The sequence below is a fragment of the Lissotriton vulgaris genome, chromosome 5 (genome assembly GCF_964263255.1).
Source record: "Lissotriton vulgaris chromosome 5, aLisVul1.2, whole genome shotgun sequence".
NCBI lineage: Eukaryota > Metazoa > Chordata > Amphibia > Caudata > Salamandridae > Lissotriton > Lissotriton vulgaris.
The window spans coordinates 1,557,595,578-1,557,608,462 of record NC_141693.1 but is presented as its reverse complement, the minus strand read 5'-3'; the positions used below and the strand labels follow the sequence as shown (position 1 = coordinate 1,557,608,462).

At 46.9% G+C, this 12,885-nt stretch overlaps 1 protein-coding gene across 1 annotated transcript in view; it reads left to right on the top strand.

Annotated features, from left to right (window-relative positions):
- The first annotated feature begins 1,917 nt into the window (after positions 1–1,917).
- Positions 1,918–12,885, top strand: part of LOC147715146 (leukotriene B4 receptor 1-like) — a 119,059-nt gene continuing 108,091 nt past the window's right edge. Inside the window, exon 1 of the mRNA XM_086923628.1 lies at positions 1,918–2,487. The gene's annotated coding sequence lies outside the window, so the exon portion shown is untranslated. The remainder of the gene's footprint in view (positions 2,488–12,885) is intronic.

Genomic DNA, 12,885 nt, shown 5'->3' with positions numbered 1-12,885 from the left:
TTATCTCAACCTAATACAAACTTATTTTCACTTGTACTTAAGTGGTTGTCTATTTACTTACTTATATACTATTGTGCAACCTTCTCTGATGTGTCTGTAAAACTTACCTTTTGTCCTGAATTTTTGTCCAGAGTTTTGACCCAGAAACATGATGCAATAAAGAATACAATGCTACAACCCTACCACCCTTAGGCCGTCAAAGAGTGCAACGGAACATATAGCACGGAAACAGGGATCTGGAACAATTGGGAGAAGGTGGGTGAGCCGGGAGGAGGGCGGGGGGATGGGGGTCAGGAGGGGAGAGGGAAAGCGGAACAAAGCAAAAGATTTTATATTTATTTATTTATTACTTAAAGAGTTTTATATAGCGCTGGCTAGACCCGGAGGTATCAGAGCGCTTTACATGAGAATCAACAATGTTTACACATTTCATCAAAAAATAGGCAATACATTAGAGAGAAACGAGAGAGAAAAGTAGTGGAGGGGGAAGGGGAGGTGAGAAAGGGAGGATAAGGGAGGAGACAACAAGGAGTGAAGAACGGAAGTCTGTCTAAAGACTGACTGGGTAGGTGACGACCAAGGAGGGAATCCACGGCCTATCTCCCCTATAGCTAAACCAGGTAGCTCCATCGGGCCTCAGACAAAATAATTCAGTCTCAATACATTGAGAGAGGAGAGAAGGAGAGACAGCTTATTGTTGATCCTGACCTTACAAGTAACTATGTTGCCATGCTCTAATAACTGTGCAACCTTTGTAACGATATAACCTGTAACTATGATCTGATGCTCATGTAAAGCGCTCTGATACCTCCGGGTCTAGCCAGCGCTATATAAAACCTTTAAAAAAAAAAAAAAAATAAATAAATAAATAAAAATAGAGGGAAGGATGCGGGAAGAGACGACAGGAGAGACGAAAGTGGGAGTGGATACACAGAGGGGGCATCGTCGGTGGCGGGGTTGGTGAGGATGAAGCGGGCCGAGCGAGGCCCAGGATACAGCGCCAAGACCCGGTAGGGTCGCCAGCGTCATCCATGCCGGCAGCGCAAGCAAGGGCAGTTGACGAGGGGCTCTCAGCCAAGACACCCCTTAATGTCCAAGCGGAGTCCAATTGAAGTGCCGCGGCTGCGATACTACGGCCCTGGGACACCAGCGATAAACGACAGTAGATACTGCCCACTAATAATAAGCACTGCCCCAGGGCCCCCAAAAAAGACCTCGCAATAACAATCTGCCGACACAAGCAAGCATAGAGAGAGACAGTCATCGATGCGCTGTCAATGCGCACAGGAAGGGAGCAACAGAAAAACACACAGAGAGATAGTTACTCTACAATTATTGAGAGTCGAAATGGCTGCTAGTGAGAGAGCCAGGGCGCGACAGCAGAAGGAAGCCGCAGGGAGAGGGGTGATTAAAAAGACCGAGAAAATGAAGGTGAAAAGTCTAATATTAATTGCAAAGAGTAAGACCTAGAGTAAGAAAGTTACTACTTCTGCTGACATGTCGTGTGCGGAGTGAAGCACTCTCTAGCGTGACAGACAGAGCCGTGGGAGTGACACATACTGACTGCCTTCAGAGTGACCATCTTTTGAGCGAGACAGGCAGTGTTTGGAGGGATAGTCTTTAAGGAGAGTATTTAGAGTGGTTGGGTCCTCAGGGAGGGACAGGCAGATCTCAAGGGCAGAGAGAACGCCGGCCGGCCCTCAGAGCGCCTGGAATGTCTGATCCAACCCGCTGCAGGCGATGCTGAGGTGTGTCAATGCGGCTGCAAGTCCCGACTGGGAGAGCGCAAAGAGTGAGTGACACGGCAGGCAGTCAGTCAGTCGGCGCTGCCCGCCCCCACAGCACACACACGCCTGCTCTGCTCCCTCCCCTCTGACCCCCACACCCAGCTCCCGAGACCGCAGCTAGGGCAGATAAGGGGCCTCCGCGCCTTACGAAGAGGAAAGTGCACTCAATAATGCATGGAGGCGCGTAATGGACGGGAGGAGGCCTGCAGAAAACCACAGAAACAGAGGACTAAGGCCTGATGATTAGCGCCAAGGAGGGGAGATGAGCGCTAGAGGGGAAGAGGAGCGTGAATGGTTATAGCCAGGACCCCGTGCGGAGGGAGGAGGAGCGTCAATGAGCGAGAGCAGCGCGTGGAAGGCAGAGGACTAACACCTGAGCGCTTACAACAAGGATTGGGAGCTGGCCTCTGGGAACCAATGAGTGAGACCTAAAGGGCTAGCGCCAAGAAGCGAGGACGTGTCTCGGAGACCCAAGGAGTGAGAGGTGAGGGGCTACTCCAGCCGAGAAGCCAGAGCTGGGGTAGGAGAGGCGTCCGGGAGAAGAGAGGAGTTCGCATTAAAGAGCGAAAAATGCGCCTTGGGAGCCCTGGACGGAGACTTAAGGAGCTAGAATTAAGGACCAGGCACTAATCAGTGAGGTTCCACGCGACGGCGCTTATGACTGACAGCTGAGCCAGATCAAAGAATACATTTCCGCGTGGTAAGTACAACATAATGCAGTCCTCAGTGGAGCACTGCTGGCAAGGACACCGCACACTTCCTGTCCACGGCGCGCCCCGGCCCCCAGGGCCTGTTTAACAACTGGCACCCAGGGTTAGATAGACTGGGGCAGAACGTGAGCTCGGACGCCAAAATAAAACTGGCACCCTAGCGAATCGGGTAGCTAACAAAGGTCTCCACATCTGCAAATCCGGGCACCTTTGAACCTGTAAAAATATACTGTGTAAGTGTTTTGCTAGATATGGGAGATTGTATGCATTTGATACAAGCACTGTTGTTGGCAACGTCAGGGAAATTAACAGTAAAAACCGGCCTAGCAGACCAGAAAGTATGTACAGATAGCCCCCCCCCCAAAAAAAAAAAAATATCCCACCCACTAACCTGTCAATCCTCTCCTTTAAGCGCTTCCAGATTGCCCTATAGACTCTGACCCTCCACATACGGAAGACCCATCACTGGGGATTTCCTGGGCTGATGGAAGGCAAGCACATAATTCGGGACTTCGGAGTTCTACGGTCACGGCCACTGGGGAGGGAGTTTTAGTGATAAAGTCACTCTGTCCCAATACCGGGGGAGAGCTCTGTCCACAAGGATGCCCTGGGGGCTTCCACCCAGCAGAGCTCGCACATTTCCCATTTCCATGCCTGAGCAGTTCACCCAGTCCTCTCTTTCTTATGCACTTCCTGTGATTTGTAATCGTGTTGATTCAAGTATAAAACCAGGATTACAAGTCCCAGAAATCACATTTAAAAAAAAAAAACGAAGCCATGGTGTGCTGCTCACTCTGGACTTGGAAAATGTGAGAGCTCTGCACACACCCTTTTGACGGGCCACCTCCTGGGGTAACTCCCACTAGGTAAAACATTTCAGAGACGGGATTAAAGTGTGAATTTGCCGATTGGCAGCTAGCTGTCTCCTGAGCAGACCAAATGACCCCCACAACAAAACGTCTTCCTTCTAGCACATCCCCACTGTAGCGCACCCTCGCCCCTTCTAATCTCGTTTTGCATAATTTCCCAAGCCCCTTTCCTCGCTCACCTCCTGTTCCTCTCCATGCCACAGTCTTCAGCTGCTCGCCCCCCTACCATCTTTCTTTACGCTTCTGTATCCCGCCCTCTTGCACACCCAGTGCCACCTGTCCTTTCCTCCAGTTCTCAATTTGAGCCGGTGGTTTCCAGTGCTCATCACCGGCACTTCTTCATCAACACTGTCGCTTTTCTGAGCACCAGTTAAGGACACATTCATTTATTAGCAAGGCTCGATAGATTAATCGATTTGCGCAGAATGACAGGATGTTGAGCCGAAGGAGAGACTCGAAACTGGTTCCCACAGCTCCGAAGACCGCAACCCTAGCCATTACCCCGCATCCTCTCCCCACTTTCATGGTCACTAGTTGCTTCTATTTTAGGCAGCGCTAGGAGGACAAACGGGCTGGTGCAAGCTGCCTTATGACGGCAGCCTCAGCACTTCTTTATTACAGACTAACAACTTCTGCCCTCGCGCTTTGTCTGCTCTCCTTTCATTTAAACTTGCTACTTACCCCTCCCTCATCTCAAATGTGAGCCTTTAGTCGTGCGAGGCGAGGGTGGGAAGTGCCTGGGTCTCTGCTCCACCGCCGCATCCTGTATCTGTTCCTGGGAGACCACGACGCAGAACTTTTACACTTCAGTGTGTACTCACACTTTACACCATCACGCCATGGGCGGGAACCAGCCGGCATGCGACATGTGCTGCTCTGTGGCTCTGTTAGCAAGATTTAGGGCTACTTTGCCCTACAGTTTACTTTTAGAGGCTGTGTGAAACCTCCTCCCCACCCCCCATTATAGGCACAGAAGTCCTGTCTGGTTATTTCTGGTTCGAATGCACTTTTCGCTTTTTTTTTTTAAATGATCCATACCGTTTACTTTTATGGTCTATGTGCATTGAGCCTTTTAAATATTATTGTGTTGCCCTGCAGAAGACTCAGAAAAACATTTCTATTGTTGAACGAAACATATCGTTGATTGTGATAGAAAATTCTTAGTTAGATGCTCAAATTAAGGCATTTTACTATCGATTTGTGTTTATTTATTAAAACATAATTAGAGAAACGAAACGAGGTCCCAAAAATATATTTTGGAGAACGAAAAATGTATTTGGGAGAACAAACTATACTGTTAACTTTCAGGGGCTGTGAACATTTAGCGGTTGGTCAGTCGGTTGGTTGGTCTGACTGTCTGTCTGTCTATCTATCTATCCAGTAACTTACATTGCACAACTACTCACAAAAGTGCATAATTCCAATAAATATTTTTTTATTGATAATCACACAGGCGAAACCTAATGCATTTACTAGTGCTTGTTTTCGGTCTCGACCTGCCAATGAGCTTGCGCATTGCAGCTCGAGACATATAGAGGTCCATCAGGAAAGCTTACCAACGGGGCTTTGGCAGGCGGATTACGAACAGTGCATGTGCTCCGTGCACGCGCTGGTCATTTGCTCCCTGAGCCTCAGCATGTGCCTCGCATCATCGCATTAGACCCGCCACAGCAATGCAGAGAGCTTCAGATTTCAAAGGACTGCTCTCCCAGGCCCCCCTCTAAGCAATGCCAGAGCTTGCCACTTCATGTGCTCCGCAGAATCAGCCCTCCTCCGAAGACTTGTTTTACATTTACAGTCGCACTGCTAATTACTTCATTCATGAACAAACTTTCCGAATCTGTTTAGTTGCTGGCAGCCCCTGTGGCGCGGAATTGCCTGGGAGCTCGCCCTGGTCTTGCCAAGCTGGTTACTTTCCGTTTGGAGGTCCTTCAGTACAATGCTTTTCCCCCCAAAAATGTTTTTGGGGTCGAAATGTCGACATTTCAACCCTTATGGCCGTGACCGAAAACTTCTCCAAATTCATATAAACACAGCATTCATAAAGTTTATCTAATTTTTTGTGGCCGGATTCGAAAGAATATTGTCAGACGGTCTTAATATGAAATCATTTTATACACTATATATGATTTCACTCGTAATTCTTATTCTTCTCTGATCTATCCAGGAGTGCCCCTATCTACACCTACTTTCCACTCACTGTGGAGCTTCTGTGTTACATGAATAATGTGTCTAAGGAAGTGATGTATCTTGTATAAACAACGTTGATATTCATGTTCAAGTGTTTTTTTAAATTTGTGATATCGGGCACTAAGTTATACCAAACTTGATGAGTTCCTTGGGTCCTACTGTTTTGTTGTATCTTTGTTTTATGGCCCCTCGATACTTAAAAAAATGTCTTTATTGGAAAGAAAAAGCTCGTCCTTACAAAAGTGAGCATAACAGATCTCAAATTCATTAGGTCCTGGCTTACAAATGATCTTGCTTGTGCATTCTCTCTCACACACACACTCTCTCTCTCACACACTCTTTCTCTCACACTCTCTCTCTTACACACTCTCTCACTTACACACTCTCTCTCTCTTACACACTCTCTTACACACACTCTCTCTTACACACTCTCTCTCTTACATTCTCTCTCACTACCCCTCTCTCTCTCTTCCTCACTACCTCACTCTCTCTCCCTCACTACCTCACTCTCTCTCTCTACCTCACTCACACACTCTCTCTACCTCACTCACACACTCTCTCTCACACTCTCTCTCTCACACACTCTCTCTCTCACACTCTCTCTCACACACTCTCTCTCTCTCTCTCACACACTCTCTCTCTTAAACACTCTCTCTCCCATCCAACTCCACCCTCCAACTCCAACATCCAAATACACCTTACAAATCCACCCTCCAACACCACCCTCCAACACCACCCTCCAACTCCACCCTCCAACTCCAACTTCCAACTCCAACCTCCAACTTCAACCTCCAAATCCACCCTCCAAATCAAAAGCCTACTCCACCCTTCAACTCAAAAGCCAACTCCACCCTCAAACTCCACCTTTCAACTCCACCCTCCACATCCAAACCATTGTTGTTTGTAATATCAATACATGTAAGTCACATAAATACAACCCATATTGCATTACAAATGCTATAGGTGTCACATTTGCAAAAGTTATAACTATTAGCATTGTAAATGACAAAGCAATTAATTTCACTATTTTTCACAACAAAACATTAAAATAAAATTGGCCATTTACAATAGCAATAGCTCAAACTTTCCGAATGAGAAACATATTGCATTGCATTTTAACTCCCTGTTAACTTCTGCTGATCTGATGCTCACTTTCATCACACCTCCTTCTCTAACTCCCTATTCTATTCTCTTCTCCTGTGCTGATCTGCTGCTCTCTTCCACCCCACCTCCTTCTTTAACTCCCTGTTCTCTTCTGCTGTGCTGATCTGTTCCTCTCTTCCAACAAACTCCTTCTCTAACTCCCTGTCCTCTTCTCTTCTCCCGTGCAGAACTGCTGATCTCTTCCACCCTGCCTCTTTCTCTAACTCCATGTTCTCTTCTCTTCTCATTTGCTGATCTGCTGCTCTCTTCCAACCTGCCTCCTTCTTTAACTCCCTGTTTTCTTCTCCTACGCTAATCTGCTTTTCTCTTCCACTCGCCTCTTTCTCAAACTCCCTGTTCTATTCTCCTGTGCTGATCTGCTGCTCTCTTCCACCCACCTACTTCTGTAACTCCCTGTTCACTTTTTTTTCTCCAGAGCTGATCTGCAGCTCTCTTCAACCCACCTCCTTCTCTACCTCCCTGTTATCTTCTCCCGTCCTGTTCTGCTGCTCTCTTCAACAACACCTCCTTCTTTAACTCCATGTTCTCTTCGCCTGTGCTAATCTGCTGCTCTCTTCCACCCACCTCCTTCTGTAACTCCCTGTTCTCTTCTGCTGTGCTGATCTTCTGCTCTCTTCCAACCACCTCCTTCTTTAACTCCCTGTTCTCTTCTGCTGTGCTTATCTGCTGCTCTCTTCCACCCACCCCCTTCTCTAACTCCCTGTTCTCTTCTTTTAGCCACCTGCTGCTCTCTTCCACCCCACCTCCTTCTTTAACTCCCTGGTTTCTCATGCTGATCTGCTGCTCTCTTCCACATCACATCCTTCTCTAACTCACTGTTGTCTTCTCCTGTGCTAATCTGCTGCTCTCTTCCACTCTGCCTCCTTCTCTAACTCACTGTTCTCTTCTCCTGTGCTAGTCTGCTGCTCTCTTCCACCCCGCCTACTTCTTTAACTCACTGTTTTCTTCTCCTGTGCTAAACTGCGGTTCTCTTCCACCCGCCTCTTGCTCTAACTCCCTGTTCTCTTCTCCTGTGCCGATAAGCTGTTCTCTTCCACCCCACATCATTTTTAACTCCCTGTTCTTATCTTGTGCTGATCTGCTGCTCGCTTCCACCCCAACTCCTTATTTAACTCCCTGTTCTCTTCTGCTGTGCTGATCTGCCCCTCTCTTCCACCCACCTCCTTCTTTAACTCCCTGTTCTCTTCTGCTGATCTGCCGCTCTTTCACTCTTCCTCCTTCCCTAACTCACTGTTCTCCTCTCCTGTGCTCATCTGCTGCTCTCTTCCACCCCGCCTCCTTCTTTAACTCACTGTGTTCTTCTCCTGTGCTAAACTGTGGTTCTCTTTCACCCGCCTCTTTCTCTAACTCCCTGTTCTCTTCTATTGTGCCGATCTGCTTTTCTCTTACACCCGCATCCGTTTTTACTCCCTGTTCTCTTATCCTGTGCTGATCTGCTGCTCTCTTCCACCCCCTCCTTCTTTAACTCCATGTTCTCTTCTGCTGTGCTGTTATGCTGCTTTCTTCCACCCACCTCCTTCTCCAACTCCCTAGTCTCTTTTCTTCTCCCGAGCTGAACTGATGCTCTCTTCCAACTGCCTTCTTCTCTAGCTCCCTGTTCTCTTCCCTTTCCTGTGCTGATCTTCTGCTATCTTATACCCGCCTCCCTCTTTAACTCCCTGTTCTATTCTCCTGTACTAATCTGCTGCTTTCTTCCACCCTCCTCAGTCTTTAACTCCCTGGTCTCTTCTACTGTGCTGATCTGCTGCTCTCTACCACCCCACCTCCTTCTTTAAACTCACTGGTCTCTTCTCTTCTCCTGTGCTGATCTGCTGCTCTCTTCCACCCCACCTCCTCCTTTAACACCCTGTTTTTTTCTCCTGTGCTGATCTGCTGTTCCTTTCCACAACCTCCTTCTCTAACGCCCTGTTCTCTTCTCACATGCGGATCTACTGCTCTCTTCCTCCAGCATCATTCACTAACTCCCTGTTCTCTTCTCCTGTGATAATCTTTAAGCTATCTTCCATCCGCCTACTTCTCTAACTCCCTGTTCTTTTCTCCCGTGCTGATCTGCTGTTCTCTTTGACCCGCCTCCTTTTCTCTTCTCCTGTGCTGATCTGCTGTTCTCTTTCAACTTCCTCCTTCTCTAACTCCCTTTTCTCTTCTCCTGTGCTAAACTGCTGTTCTCTTTCACCCCGACCCCTTCTCTAACTCACTGTTCTCTTCTCCTGTGCTAATATGTTGTTCTCTTCCAACATCTTCCTTAATTAACTCCCTGTTCTCTTCTCATGTGCTAATCTGCTGTTCTCTTCCACCCGCCTCCTTCTTTAACTCTGTTTTTTTCTCCTGTGCTGATCTGCTGTTCTCTTCCACTCCACATCATTCTTTAACTCCCTGTTCTCATCTCCCATGCTGATCTGCTGTTCTCTACCACTCCACATCCTTCTTTAACTCCCTGTTCTCTTCACCTGTGCTGACCTGCTGCTCTCAAACACCCCGCCTCCTTCTTTAACTCTGTTCTTTTCTCCTGTGCTAATCCACTGTTCTCTTCCAACCGCCTCCTTCTTTAACTCCCTGTTCTCTTCTCCTGTGCTGATGTGCTGCTCCCTTCCACCCCAACTCCTTCTTTAACTCCATGTTCTGTTCTCACGTGCTGATATGATGCTCTCTTCCAACCGCCTCATTCTCTAACTCCTTGTTGCCTTCTCCTGTGATAATCTTTTTGCTCTCTTCCATCCACCTCCTTCTCTAACTCCCTTTTCTCTTCTCCGGTACTGATCTGCTGTTCTGTTTCACCCCGCCTCCTTCTCTAACTCCTCTACTGATCTGCTGTTTTTCTACACCGCCTCCTTCTGTAACTCCCTGCTCTCTTCTCCTGTGCTGATCTGCTATTCTATTCCACCCCGCCTCCTTCTTTAACTCACTGTTCTCTTCTGCTGTGCTAATCTGCTGCTCTCTTCCACCTCACCTCCTTCTCTAACTCCCAGTTCTCTTCTATTCTCCTCTGCTGATCTGCTGCTCTCTTCCACCCCACCTCCTTCTCTAATTCCCTGTTCCCTTCTATTCTCCCGTACTAATCTACTACTCTATTACACCGCCTCATTCTCTAACTCCCTGTTCTCTTCTCTTCTCCTGTGCCGATCTGCTGTTCTCTTCCACCCACCACCTTCTTTAACTACCTGTTCTCTTCTCCTGTGCTAATCTGCTGTTCTCTTCCAACTGCCTCCATCTTTAACTCCCTGTTCTCTTCTCCTGTGCTAATATGTTGTTCTCTTCCACCAGCTTCCTTAATTAACTCCCTGTTCTCTTCTCATGTGCTAATCTGCTGTTCTCTTCCACCCGGCCTCCTTCTTTAACTCTGTTTTTTCCTCCTGTGCTGATCTGCTGTTCTCTTCCACTCCGCATCCTTCTTTAACTCCCTGTTCTCTTCTCCCCTGCTGATCTGCTGTTCTCTTCCACTCCACATCCTTCTTTAACTCCATGTTTTCTTCACCTGTGCTGACCTGCTGCTCTCAAACACCCGCCTCCTTTTTGAACTCTGTTCTTTTCTCCTGTGCTGATCTGCTGTTCTCTTCCACCCGCCTCCTTCTTTAACTCCCTGTTCTCTTCTCCTGTGCTAATCTGCTGTTCTCTTCCAACCGCCTCCTTCTTTAACTCCCTGTTCTCTTCTCATGTGCTGATCTGCTGCTCTCTTCCACCCCAACTCCTTCTTTAACTCCCTGTTTTCTTCTCTTCTCCTGTGCTGATCTGCTACTCTCTTCCACCGCCTGCTTCTTTAACTCAATGTTCTGTACTCACGTGCTGATCTGCTGCTCTCTTTCAACCACCTAATTCTCTAACTCCTTGTTGCCTTCTCCTGTGATAATCTTTTTGCTCTCTTCCATCCGCCTCCTTCTCTAACTCCCTGTTCTCTTCTCCTCTACTGATCTGCTGTTTTTCTACATCACCTCCTTCTGTAACTCCCTGCTCTCTTCTCCTGTGCTGATCTGCTATTCTATTCCACCCCGTCTCCTTCTTTAACTCACTGTTCTCTTCTCCTGTGCTGATCTGCTGCTCTCTTCCACCCGCCTCCACTCCCTGTTCTCTTCTCCTGTGCTGATCTGTTGCTCTCTTCCACTCCACCTCCTTCTTTAACTTCCTGTTCTCTTCTCCTGTGCTGATCTGCTGTTCTCTTCCCCCCACCTCCTTCTTTAACTCCCTGTTCTCTTCACCTGTGCTGATCTGCTTCTCTCTAAAACCTGCCTCCTTCTTTAACTCCCTGTTCATTTCTACTCCTTATAATATGCTGATCTGCTGCTCTCTTCCACATACATCCTTCTGTAACTGCACACACACATACATACAACCATGCACACACACACACATACAACAACGCAAATACAACCACACACGCACAACCAGACATCTATCGCCTTCACTCCTATCTATCTATCTATCTATCTATCTATCTATCTATCTATCTATCTATCTATCTATCTATCTATCTATCTATCTATCTATCTATCTATCACCCTCACTTTATCTATCACCCTCACTTTATCTATCGCCCTCACTCTATCTATCGCCCTCACTCTATCTATCGCCCTCACTCTATCTATCGCCCTCACTCTATCTATCGCCCTCACTCTATCTATCGCCCTCTCTCTATCTATCGCCCTCTCTCTATCTATCGCCCTCACTCTATCTATCGCCCTCTCTCTATCTATCGCCCTCTCTCTATCTATCGCCCTCACTCTATCTATCGCCCTCACTCTATCTATCGCCCTCTCTCTATCTATCGCCCTCACTCTATCTATCGCCCTCACTCTATCTATCTATCGCCCTCACTCTATCTATCTTTCCCCCTAACTCTAGCTATCTATCGCCCTCACTCTATCTATCTTTCGCCCTCACTCTATCTATCTATCGCCCTCACTCTATCTATCTATCTATCTATCTATCTATCTATCTATCTATCTATCTATAAATCTATCGCACAACAACAGCATCACTCAGGGGCACCACAGCATCACTCAGGGGCACCATAACATTACTCAGGGGCACCACAACATCACTATGCGCTACCACAGCATCACTGAACGCCACAGCATCACTTGTGGCCACCACAATATCACTCAGCGCCACCACAGTATCAATCTGTGCAAACATTCAACAACAACTGGTTCAAATCTGGTCTCAAAATGTGATATATCCGCATCATAGCCTTGAGGCGCCAACAGCCATCCTTTGTTTGGACGTCTTTATCCGTTATAATCCGCCGTAAGCTAGATGGTTTGTCGTGTTAGCCGCTAAACACCAACAGTTATCTTCTGTTTAGAAGTCAATGCGTGGGACAAACGGCTTCAGTTAGACCCATGTGCCTTATATCGGTTAACTTGGCGGCTCATGAAACAACACAATAAGGAAATTTTATACATGCAAGCTCCGCAATCTATACGGCGTTAATTTGAGACACTACGTTTACAATCTTTGGAAATACGGTCCATTCGAGACACATATGAACAATATTATACTGCAATTGCCTGTTTGAAGATCCTAATCCCACAAAAGGTGACTGTTATCAGAAAAAGCGTTATTGGTCTCTTCTCTACGTTGCGAAAACGTGCATCAGTATTTTGGGAATATTCACTTTTGAAAAGTCCACTACATTTACCGCCTGGAGCATTGAACGCATATTTCAGAACTACTCTGATTAAAGCACGAGTCACTGTTTCCACTTCATAAATTTTCCCTTTCGGCATCAGTTTTAAACGTCATAGATACCAGTGAAAATTCATTATCGCATTTTTCACCACCCACCATCTGGTATTCGCCCCTGAAGAAGGGAACAGGGCTTCCCGAAATGCATCGGGCGACAGCAAGAGACCATACATATTGTTATTGTTCCAAATGGACAACCATTTTTAAACGTCATAGATACCAGTGAAAATTCATTATCGCATTTTTCACCACCCACCATCTGGTATTCGCCCCTGAAGAAGGGAACAGGGCTTCCCGAAATGCATCGGGCGACAGCAAGAGACCATACATATTGTTATTGTTCCAAATGGACAACCATGTAATATAGTGTCATATATGGACATATATATATTTGTATTTTCTTTCATGCTATGAACTACATAGACTGATGAAAAGTCCTTAGCGTATGATTTACAATGATTTAAGAACTCAGTATAGTTCTTGAAT